Genomic DNA, 12547 nt, shown 5'->3' with positions numbered 1-12547 from the left:
AATACGTTCTATGTAAGTATAGGCTATTCCTATTATAATGATGATGATGATGATGGCGAGGTTCATTATCAATAAGAATATTAAAATAGGACCCAAGTAAACTGTCAGTGAAAGAATAATTATTGTTCTAAATTACTATTAAAGTACTAGAAAATTTGATGTGCTGTCAACAAGGGTCAAATCCTGGTTGTGCCACTAATTGCTGTGTGATCTTAGGAAAGATGCTGTCCATCTCTGAGCTTCTGATTCCTCTTCTGTACAATAGAGGTCTTGGGCTCATTACTCAGGAATGAGCCTAGGGGGTAGGTAGGGTATAAACAAAAGGAGTCAGGGGGCTGGCTTTGGTTCACTCACAATTGCTGGGGTGGCATGCACCCCTTGCTGTTGAGTTCAGGAAAATCCTTGACATGGGAGCTGTCTGCATCAGGCTTATGAATCTCAATCCCTAAATTATGGGTGACAGTGGCTTCTTAAAGAGGAAATGAATTGTTGCAACACAATCCAGCCATGTTGTATCGATATGATTAGCTAGTTATCCACGGAGTGCAGTAATTTGCTTTGATTTTTAAGTATCCGTTAGCAGCCAAGTCCTAATGAGGCGGCTCTAAATTGATTAGATGCTCCGAGATACAGCACGGTTCACAGATTGCTTCAGAAACTGTCGCGATCCTGAGACTGGCATTTCATTGGATTTAATGATTGCCGGAGAAGGTGTGCATCCCAGCCAGATACAATCACATTTGTCAGCATGATCCTTTTAAGCACAATTCAATTAAAGTGTTATTCTCTAATTTCATTAGACCCAGCACCCAGAGCTGATGCAGGACCCCGATATTGTGTTAGGAGGGGAATGCGCACAATTTCATTTCCCTAATTGGAGTTTAGTGATCTAACACGCTTTTCATATCTTAATTCTTGGGATAATCTCCGGGTTTTGCACCTGCTACAATGCCTTTCATGGAGACGAGAAATCAGCACTTGGTCACGCCTGGAGTGGAATCGCTGGGTCACATCTGCCTCATGGAAGGGAATTTGCTCCTCTGGATCCTTTGCTGTGACCTGATCCTTTCCCATGGATCTTGGCCTTGACTTTGATAAGGAGCATCTCTAGCCCGGATATGATCAGCTTTTCCAGCCAGGCTGGCAGTCTTAGGATGCAGGTGTGGGAGGACGTGGGCCAGTCTGGGTCTCAGCTCCAATGTGCATCCATCCATCCACTCAATCAATACTCGGTGGGTGCTGGGCACTGTGTCAGGTGTGGAGGGGACAAGCATGACCAAAGCAGACATGGCCTCTGACATCACTGTAGGGGAGGAAGACATTTCCTCTACCCGCTCTGGGTTCTTCTGGCTGGAGAACGAATTAAATTCACATGAGACAGAGTAACAGGAGAAAATTAAACAAAGCTTTATAACGTGTATACATGGGAGAAGCTCAGGCAACCTGAGCAACTCACCAAAATGGCTGAAGCCCCCACTTTAAATATCATCTTCAGCTAAAGACAAAGGAAGATGTTGGGGGGGGGGGGGGAGTCACTTACAGGAGATTACCAGAAAAGTACAGTAAACAAGAGTCAGGTTATTACACAGACTTGAGTCCTTGCCTTCCACATTGATAAGAGTTTCTAGAGATAACGTCATCCCCCCTTCTTCCTGGTACAGAGAGGAAGGCACCTTTACAGATGGAGATTTCCTTTATGGTGTAAATATCTCTTAACAAAGGGTAGGTAAATTCAACTTTTCAGAGTTTCTTTCCTGTCTGCAGTTTTTAAAAGTAACCAGCCCAAAATAATCCTCATGCCAAAGAGACATATCATGGGGTGGCCAATTCCAGTCCCCCACATCACGGGACCAATCTCCAGGGTGCTGGGGAGAGGGGCTGGGGAGAGAAGGGTACCACAGGGCTGGGGAGAGAATGGTGCCACACAAAGAAAAAAACAATCCCCACTGTACAAACCGATGTGAAGGGGAAGAATCCTGTACCAGAGACCTCTTCTTGTTCTAGGCTTAGTGGTAGGGAGGGCCTCTGAGGATGAAAGCCAAAACTCTAAGGTGTTTCCATGGCCTGAAGATCCTGGACAAGGCCCAAGGGGAGAGCCATAAAGCCCTCAGGCAGGACCCTCCCTCTGGCTGCCGCCCGACACCCTGGCCAGGACCCATCCTTCAGATTCTGGGCAGAGCCACAAGGCGGGAAGAAGCTTAGAACATTTGTGGAGCCAAGAATGGGTCGTTTGGTTTAAATGAAGTAGAAAGTGTGAAGAAATTGCATTAGGGAGGCTGGTGGCGGCCAGACCCCATAGGATCTTACAGGTCTCAGTTTACATCTGTTGTTCCAATGTCCCAGTGTGGGCGATAAATTATAACGCCACCCACTTTCAGGTCAAGGTGGGGAGGAGCATTTTATTATTTACATAGACATTGTCTAGATCTGCAGGTGCATGGTGATAATAAAAAAAGACAAAGTTTTAGTTGGTTTCATTATTGTTTTTACATTCTGTGCAAACAATGAACCCCTTATTGCCAGCCCCTGGGGCAGACCACTCCCGTTGTCCTACCCCCATTACCACACTTGGTATTTTAATTTTTGTCCTGCTGGAGTGACACAAGTGTAGCTTGCACGGCTGGAGCCCCAGCACCAGAACAGCGCCTGGCACATACTAGGCGTGACCTATCTATTTTTTAAAGACGGCTCTGGCTTCTCCAGGGGAAATGGATGGGAGGGAGGCAGGCGTGGACGCCAGGAGGCCAGTGGGGAGGCTGTTACGTCTTCCAGCGGGGAGATCGCGATGGCTTTGACTAGAGGGAAGCAGCGAACATACTGGGAAGAGGACAGAGCTGAGACCCAGCACGTGCTGGCTGTGCGACCTTGGGCAATTCACGTAACCTCTCAGACCCAGTTTCCTCATCTATAGAATGGAGATATCTGTTTCCCAGAGTTGTCCGGAAGTGATTTGGCGCCATGCTGGGGACAGAGCATGTACCAGAACTTGGGCTTTTGGTGAATGGATAAATGCTGCCTGGTTGGTGACAACTGCATCCTAAGCAGTGCAATCCATGATTTGCCCCTGACCAGTTTCTCCCCGTTGGGAACCGAAGACCTTTAGGCTTAGCTAACTAGGAGCTAAGGAAGCTTGCGCAGAGTCACCCCGAGCCTGCAGATGACCCTCTGCCCAATCGTGGGCTCAAGAGCTGATCAACTTTGCCATGACTGAGGGCAAACTCAGTCCCACTTTTGGGGGTGCTCAGAGATGAGTCTCAGCATGCCGGAGGGGAAGGACCAAGGAGGTACTGAGTCCACTTCCCTCATGCCACAGATGGGGAACCTGAGGCCACACGTGAAGTCAGGGCAGAGACGGCTATTTCAGACAGTACTTCCACTCTGATGGAGCACTGGCCTCAGACCAAATGGGACCCAGGAGCCCCCACTCACCTCTTTCCACAAGCACCCACATTCCAGAGGGTCCTGCTCTTGATGATACTATAATGATAAGAAAAACAGCTAAAAGGTACTGAGCTCTATGCACTCAGCTCTTCTGTGCATCATCTCATTTCATCCTTTTGATGGCACTGTGATGGTGTCCTTTTCACAGATGGGAAAACTGGGGCTCAAGGAGGGAAGAAGCTTGCACAAGGTCATCAGCCAGTAACCAGCAGAGCAGGATTCAAACCCAGCCTAGCTGGCCCTTAACCACCGGAATGAACTGCCTGATGTCATGAGCCTTCTCCCCATGCCCACCCCTGCCTACAGGAGAGATGTCAGCCTCATCCAGGCTGAGGAGGACATCTAGAGCCCTGGACCCCACACACACCTCCTCAGCTCTAGACTGGCCTAAGCTGGTCCAGCTCCAATCAGCTTTCAATGGCAGGATGCCCAGGGCCACCCTCCATCCTGACACAGTCACTTCTGGGACCTGGCCTGGCCGCATCAGCTGGTGCTGGTCTCTGTGGAGATATAAAACCCCAGCAGTGGTCACAGTGAGATAACAGGCAAGGGAGCTCCTCACTGAGCAGAAATGGCTTCCCATTGCACTCGGAATAAAAACCCAAGTTCTTTCCACGGCCCACAAGGCTTTGGAAAATCTGATCCATGCTCCATCTCCAACCTCATCTCGTAACTCTCTCCCCAATACGGTCTCCAGCCACTCTGGCCTTCTTTCTGCTCCTCCCTCTCCGCTGAGTACCTTCCAACTTGCTGAACCCCCTAACTAGAACATTCTCTAACTAGAACATTCTCTATCTACAACATTCTCTATCTACAACATTCTCCCCCTCCTGATCCTCTTTTAAATCTGAGCTCAAATGTCACCTCTCAAACAGATTTCTCTGACCAGCCAATTTAAAGCACTCCTCCACCCTTGGCCCTTGCATCTATTCTGTTATATTTTTCTTATAGCAATTACCACTATCTAAAATTATCCGATATATGTATTTATTGGCTTATTTATTGTCTCTCTCCCTTGACTAGAATGTAATTCTATTAGGGCAGTCCTAGTCTGTCTTATTTATTACTTTATCCAGTACATACTACAGTACCTGGTGCATAGTAGACAATTGATAAATATTTGTTGGGTAGATGGATGTGTGAATAGGTGGATGGTTGGATGGATAATGGATGGTTGATGGATGGATAGATGGGTGAATATGTGGATGGATGGATGGATGAATGGATGATGGATGGACGGATGGATGACGGATGGACGGATGGATGATGGATGGATGATGGATGTAGATGGGTGAATAGGTGGATGGGTGTCACAGAAAGAGCAGCTGTGGAACCATAGACCATCAGGCCTAGAGTGATCCTCAGAAAGGAGGTCTAGGCCTCTCATCTTTCAGAAAAATAAGCTGACGTCCTGAGACCAGAACAGACTCATCCAAGTCTGGAGACCCGGGTTACAGCACTGTCTTCGATTCTGAACAAAATCAAAAACAAAACAGTGCTGAATAACTAGAGAAAGCCTAAGTGGTAAAATGGAAAGAGCACTGGGCTGGGAGTCAAGCCACTTTGTCAAACCACCTCTTGCAAGCATTCAGATATCCAGCCTCATATTCCTTAATCAACTTGGTTCTGTCCCACATGACCACCCCCTGCCTAGGCCCCCTGGCCAGAGGACGGCTCCTGACCCAAAAGCAGTGAATCCAATGAGTGACCAGAGACTAGGCCTAAAGACACAGCAGGCCCACCCCCTTCCCTTCCTTGGGGTCTGGCCCAGGACACACCGAGAGAAGGAAGCAGTGGCAGAAACACTGGGTGACGATCAAGAGCAGGGTTGCAGACTGGAAACTGTGAGCTTGTTTTCCTTGATCTTCAGAATAAAAGCTTAAAACTTGAATTAGTTGCTAAAGTGTAAAGATCAGACATCATAAAATTCAGATATCCGGTTTTGGTTGAGAGATCAGAAGATTAGCCAATGCTGAGCCCACATGCCTGCTGGGCAACAGGTGGCTGGCACTGAGCAGCCGCTGCCCAGTGGCTGTCACTCAGAGTGCATCCAGGAAGACAAAAGCCACTTCAGGAATTCAAGAGAGGGAATTTAATGCAGGTAGTCAGCTACAAAGGTGTTAGAAGAGCCAAAAAAACAATGAAGAGGGGCCAGCCTGGTGGCATGGTGGTTAAGTTTGCACACTCTGCTTTGGCGGCCCAGTATTTGTGGGTTTGGAGCCCAGGCACAGACCTACACACCGCTCATCAAGCCGCACTGTGGTAGCATCCCACATACAAAATAGAGGAAGACTGGCACACAGGTTAGCTCAGCAACAATCTTCCTCAAGTAAAAAGAGGAAGATTGGCAACAGATGTTAGCTCGGGGCCAATCTTACTCACCAAAAAAAAAAAAGACAACAAGGAGGAGGTAAGGTAATGTTGAGATTAGCAACTGGGACTAGAAGGACAACGGGAGGAGGTGTTGCTGTCAGAGATCAGGAAGGAAGACCACCAACAGAGGCTAGGATCATGGAGGGCCTGACCTGCAAAAGCTGGGATGGTGGGGACAAGCGTCAGCCAGTGGAAGGAGGAATCACGGGGGAGATACAGCTGCTGCTGGAGACACCACCCCCAACAGTGAGAGGGGCAGAAATACCCCGGCTTCTCCCTTCTTCCTGCCCCCAGTCTCCAACCAGCAACTCCTGTAGGCTAAGCCTCACTGGAAACCGGGTGTTAAAGGAGCATGGGAAATGTAGTTTACAGGGGTCCACACCTGCGATGCTGCACACAGCAGGAAAAGGGAGGCGGGTGGAGCTGAGAGGGAACAGGTGAGTGACCAGTCACCCTTCAGATGGCACAGATGCTGGATAGCATCACTTTGCCACCTGGCCCACTGGACCCATTATGTTAGCTGCCTGCACCCCTGGGCAAGTGCATTTGTGACCCGTGTGTTGAGAAAGGACCAAGAAGCCCAGCAAGGCCATGTGCAAGTTGATGTTTTAAGGGAGCAAGAACTCCGAAAAAGTGGAGGAACTAGGTACTTTCCGGGAGACTGGAGACGCAGACCCCCAGCGAGCCTCCAAGGGTGGGAGAGCAGCTAATCCACGCACTCCTGACGTAGGGCCGGAGCCTCCCTTCCATGCCTATCCTTCTTTCTAGGACCTTCTCTGGCCCCTGCCCATGTGCCCTCCGTGACGTGAGGGCCCTGGAGTGAGGCTGTTTCCTGACCCCGACAGAACCTTACTAGAGCAGGCAGCTCTGTAGCACTGCTTCCAGTCTCAGAACATCTTCCTGGTTCTCTCAGTTGAGTTTTGTGACAATGTGGGAAGTGGGCAAGCAGTCATCTCATTTCACAGACGAGAAAAACGAGGCCAAACGACTCTAAGGGCTTGTTTAGGGTCACTCGGGGAGTGGCTGGCCCAGCCGGGACCAGCGCCCAAGGCCTGACTCTCCCAGTGTCATCTCCTCGTCACCTTCTCCGTTTTCTCACTGACCAGGGTCCCCTCCTGACAGCTCACCTCCCCTTCTGCCTCCGGAGGTAAGACTTGCTAGTCTGAGTCTGTCAGAACGATTTGGATTTTGGTTAAAAACTAGGAACTTCTGCCCCAAGCCACCTAACGGGAAGAGTGAAGAGAGGAGAAGAAATCTTTCAGAGACAGAAGGCAGTGAGAAACATTTTCCTGGGAGGAATCGGTAATAACGAACACTTGCCCAGGTGCAACTCTGTGCCAGACGCTGTGCTAAGTGCTTCACGTGAATTAACTCATTTCATCCTCCCAATAACCCCATGAGGTCGGGGGTGGGAGGGGTAATAGGCAGATGAAGTATCTGAGGCACAGAGAGGTTAAGTAACCTGGCTAAGATCACACGGCTAATAAGTGGTAGAGCCAAGGTTTGAACTCACAAGGCCTGACTTAGAATCTTTGTTCTTAACGTGCATTAGCTCATTCAACTTCCTGACACTCCGGGAGCAGGGTGCTAGCAACACCAGCCTTGTAAAGATAGCGGAACTGAGATTTGAGGAGGAAAGTGATTTACCCAAAGTTTAGGCCTTGTTAGCAGCAGTTAACAGGCTTGTTCCACTTGGGTCCAGGCCAGATGGCACCTCCCATAGCTCACATCTATCCCGCCAGGAGGGAGATGTGAGATGGTGGGTACTGACAATAACTGGCATTGACCGTGTACTCATAATGCCTCAGCCACTGTTCTAAGTGCTTCCAAGTATTAACACATCCTTCCAGGAACCCCACGCAGGAGGTACATCCTACCCCCATTGTACAGATGAGAAGACTGAGGCCCACACAGGTTAGGCAGTGTGCCCAAGATCACACAGCTGCTAAGTGGGTGGAGTCTGGCTCCAGAGCCCTCCTGCTTTTCGATGGGGGGTGGGCGCCGGGAACACTTGCTCCCGACCCTCAACAGCAACAATGAATGGCTGCGTGCCCTGATGCAGCCCAGCTCAGTGTCGGGAGGCACCCCAGCTGGGACATCAGGGACCCCGGAACAAGCGGCTCCTGTTCGAGGCTCCCAGGGGCTGGGCTGTCACTAACAGAAACCATGGGATGCACCCAGTAAGAGATACGCTGGGGAAGGTGCGTTGTTGCTCTGCACAGGGGTGATCTCACCATCAGAAAGCATTAGGGGTCAAGTCTGTCTGTGAGCCAGGCTGGGGACCAAGGCAGGGGAAGTGGGCAGATGAGAGGGGGACTATTAGAACAGACAGGGAGGCAGACAGACGAGGGGAGTGGGAGGGCTTGAGCGAGAAGGGGAACTCTGAGAGACATATTGAAGCAATCGGAGAAAAGGAAAGGAAAGAAAACAATTTTGAGCCAGCCCTTTTTAATCTCCCCTCCCCCAACAGCCCTCGTCTCACCCCTGTTTCCCCCTCTCCTCAAAGTTAGTGATTAAGTTACCCCATAAATAACAAATAAAATGAGATGGGCGTCTTTGAGAATGATTGGGGGAAATAATTAAATAATTGTCTTTGTGAGCACTGGCCAAATAAAATGATTCTGACCCCTTTTCATTCCAAGATGGGGCCGGGTGGTGGGGGAAGGGAGGGGGACCAGGCCACAGGCCTGCTGGTGGAATTACCTCTTGAGCTCTCTCTCTCCCACGGGTGGTGAAGGTTCGTTTCATCATCACATCTGGCCATCCCGGCTGGTAAGGGCTCACAGCAGTGATAAACGACGGGTGGTTCCAGGAAGGGCAGCAGCAGCAGAGGAATAAAGCAGGCCTCCAGCCTCCGTCCCCAAGTGGGAGCCTGGATGGCAGCCCACAGGATGACAGGGAGCCCAGGCCCCCCTGAGACTCCAGAAAAATCTGAAGCCCTCTGCCCCACCGTTATAGGTCAGGAGCGTCTGCTACCCTCCTGGACCCCAGGTAAAGACAGTTTCCCCCCTAATAACGCCCCCCGAAAAGAGCCAGGCGGGAGGAACAAGCTTATGATGCTGCTTGAGTTTCATTGGACTCAGGCAGAAAGGTGAGCTTATCCCCCCAAAAGAGCAATTTTGATAACACACTTTGCTCGAGCACTCTAAATCCGAACCTCAGAGCTCCTGGTTGCACGCCTAGTCACATGACCAGCACCTGTGAAAGTCTTTGCGGGTCATGAAGGTGGGTCTTCTGGTTGGTCTGTGTATTTTACAGCAGCAGAGCTGAGGGCAGCTTCACAGGGTCTTGCTGTTTCCTGCTTGGGTGTGGCGGCCCCACCCATCCTCCCTCCCTGCCTCCTCCTCTCCCTTATTTCAACATGTTTACTGAGCACTTACTCTGTGTCAAACCCTGTTCTAAACTCTGGGAATACAGCCCGCCACAAGACAAACGAGGTCCCTGCCCTCATGTAATTTACATTCTATAAGAAATTACAGACAATAAACAAATCCACGAACAACAATACCTTAGTCTTAAGCCCTAGGGAAAAAAATGTACAAGGGTCGTGGGGTGGGGCAGGGTGGGGGAGCAGGCAGGGCGGCACAACGAGGTTGCACAGTCAGGGAAGGAGTCTCTGCGGAAAGTCTGTGAGCAAAGGAATGCCAGGACGGTGAGGTCAGGCCAAGAGGATGAGCGGTCAGATCATGCAGACGGTGATTTTACTCTGGGTGGGATGGGAGCCGTCTGGCTGCTGTGTGGGAAGTGGACATAGAGGCAATGGTCCAGGTGAGAGATGGGCCAGGTGGAAGCAGTGGAGATGGTAAAACTGGGGGTTCCTGGATGTATTTGGAAGGTAGAGCTGGCCGGACCTGCTTAGGAATTGGAGAAAGAGTGGATCATCCTTGGATGATGGCAGAGTGAGTGCTGGCTGAAGGGAATGCAGACCCTGCCTCGGGGGCAGACCAGGAAGCCCTCACCCTCTAGCTCTGGTGGGCACCTCCACTACAGGAGGGCAGGCTGAGGTGAACACCTTGACTTTCCACCTTGGCCTTCCTCCCAGAGCCTCTGGCGGCCGGCGGAGGAGAAGGCGCTCCCCAGGAACACCTACTGCTGCCACCCCTGCCGGGGGCCTCTCTGCAGAGCATTATCACCTGCTTTTTTGCACATGGAAACAAAAAATCTGCCTTGATTTCCATTGATCCATCCTGAATCAATGCTTTTAAAAAATCTCACGCACATTTGGCTTAAGAGCCAAAGCATGCATTTTATGTTTTGACATGGTGCCATCGATCGCAGGCACGCGTGTGTGCGTGCCCCACCTGCCGGAGCCCCCCGCCCACCCCGGCGGCCAGCTTGGTCGCAGTGCGTCCTTAATGGCCTTGCCCCCTCCTGCACCTTCGATGCCTCCCCTGGCCCTCAGCACGGGGCCCTTTCTCGGGTTTTCTGAAAGGATCGATGAGGCGCTGCGGCCTCCCGCTGCTGCCCGTCACTCACACTCTGCCATGCCATAAATTATGTATCTGCCTCTCCCCCCCACCCCCACCGGCTCTAATTTCTATTGCGTTTGTCGATGGCTCTTTGATGGTTGACCCTTCGGAGCCTCAGAGGCAGGGGTGCAGTTGAACTTTAGTGAGGACGAGGGTCAGGGCAACAGGCTTAGGACGCAGGGCTGTCACGGGGGCAGAGGGAGGCGGCAGCTGCAGGGCTGTGATTGGAGGAGAGGGGAGGGGCTGGGGCCGGGACCAGGGAGGGCTGAGCTGCTTCCTGTGGTCCTGGGACATCAGTGGAGCGAGGGTGGATCGGGTCCCACCCTCCCAGCCTAGGAAGAAGGAACATATTTCTGGGGGGAAAGAGAGAGACTGAAGGTGGCATAAAATGTCATCTCCTGCTGGGACTCCTACCCCGGCCTTTAGGCCAACAAGGAATTTTGCCAAGACTGGGGCGAGCCGAGGCTCGTGAAGATGGGGGCGCAGCATCTGTTTGCTGAGGAGTGGGCTTTTCCCCCTCAGGAGGCTCCGGACCACCCCCGCAGAATGCTGAGGGACGTGTTGGAAGAGCAGGGGGCTGGAAGGCCCGAGGCCCAGCCTCTGCCTCTCATTTACTGTGAGGCTAGAGACAAGCCCGTTCCTTCCCCCAAAACAGGCAGCCGGAAGTTCAAAGTAGCTGACACTCATAGCAGCTACCAATTATCGACCCCTTAGCACTACAGTCTCAGTTCACCTTCACAACAACCTGGGGACAGTCGCAATCCCTGCTTACAGATGAGCAACGTGAGGCCAGAGAGGTTAAGTCGGTTGCCCAAGATCGCACAGCTAGAAGTGAGGGAGATTTGAACCCAGGGCTGCCCAGCTCCAGCTGCTGTGCTCCTGGTCCCTCTGCCCGCTCCTGTCGTGGTTGCCAAGGCCCCTTCCTGCTTTCTTCCACTTTGATTCTCTAAGCGTCAAATCCCCTGGCCTTTGCACTCTAGTGTCCCCTGATGTCCCTCTCCCCTCGACCCCTGCCCTCAGGGTCTTCCCCAGCTGCACTCCAGCTGGCCTCTCCACCCTGCGTCTTCTCTCCCCACTCTCCCTCTACAGAACCACCATGCCTGCCTCAGTTGATGTGACAATGGTGGCCAGAGGAGTGGTACGTTTTCCCCACCTAAGGAAATTTCTGAAATGAAACATAGAAAAAGAGTCAAGCCAGAAGTCCAACTTATAATCTCTGCCTTGCGGCGTGACCTAGGGCAAGTCCTTTCCTCCGTGTTGACCTCGGTTTTCTCATCTGTAAAATGGGTACAAGGTAATGGATGTTTTGTATACCTCATAATGGAGGTGGGGAGGAGAGAGAGAAATGGGATAATTCATCAAGATCAAAATAGAAAATGACTGAGGAAGTATTTTGAAGCTTTAAAACATCATACACGTGAAACAGATTGGTGCAAATACTTATGCAAGCACAAAGAGTGCTTTACTCTCACTCCAAGGGAGGAGACTCGAGCAGATGCTCTGGGTGACACTGGAGGGGAAGCTAAGGCAGTGTCCAGCTCTGCAGCCACAGTGACCTCTGTCTCCTGGCCTTGGGGTTCCCCTGAGGCCTGGGGCAGCTCTTTGGACAATGGACAATGCTCCAGGCTGGGAACCATCACAGTCTCCCCTAGCCCCATTCCACTGAGGTCAGTGGATCTTGTTAAGACCGAGACCCAGCTCTTGAAGGGAGCCCGCAGAGCTCCCAGGCTCTGAGCTGGGATATCTGTTATCTCTTCCGGAGAGGAGGGCTCTCCAGCCTCAGGCTGAGAACCAAGCCCGGGGACCCATCAATTTGATATTCATTCATTTTATGAAGAAGTTCGCATGTATAAAGTACTTGGCACAGTGCCTGGCACATAAAAGGTGCTACTCAAGTGCCCGTCTTCATCATTCATTCATCCTTTCACTCACTGTCTAGCTCACTCCATCACAGGCTGGTTTACAGAACTCCAGGGGGTGCCATTCCCATGTATGCAGGGGCCCTGTTTGTTCCCTCTCTGAAGCCAGGCACTGGGCCTTTGGGCTTCATGAGTGAATAAAGAGAGGCCCCCTACCCCTGCCCCCACAGGGGTCTCATAGTCTGTAGCAGAGGAGATGAAGATACCTATAAACATCCATAATTCTGACATAAGGTAGAAAGCGAAAAATAGCCCCTACCAGAAAAAAATAGAAAGAGGAGGAGGAGGTGGGAGGAGGGGATCTCAGTTGCCTTCCGGGCTCGGGCAGGCAAAGTCAATAAGGGA

The sequence above is a fragment of the Equus caballus genome, chromosome 3 (genome assembly GCF_041296265.1).
Source record: "Equus caballus isolate H_3958 breed thoroughbred chromosome 3, TB-T2T, whole genome shotgun sequence".
NCBI lineage: Eukaryota > Metazoa > Chordata > Mammalia > Perissodactyla > Equidae > Equus > Equus caballus.
The sequence above is the reverse complement of the archived record's forward strand: the minus strand, read 5'-3'. Positions refer to the sequence as shown.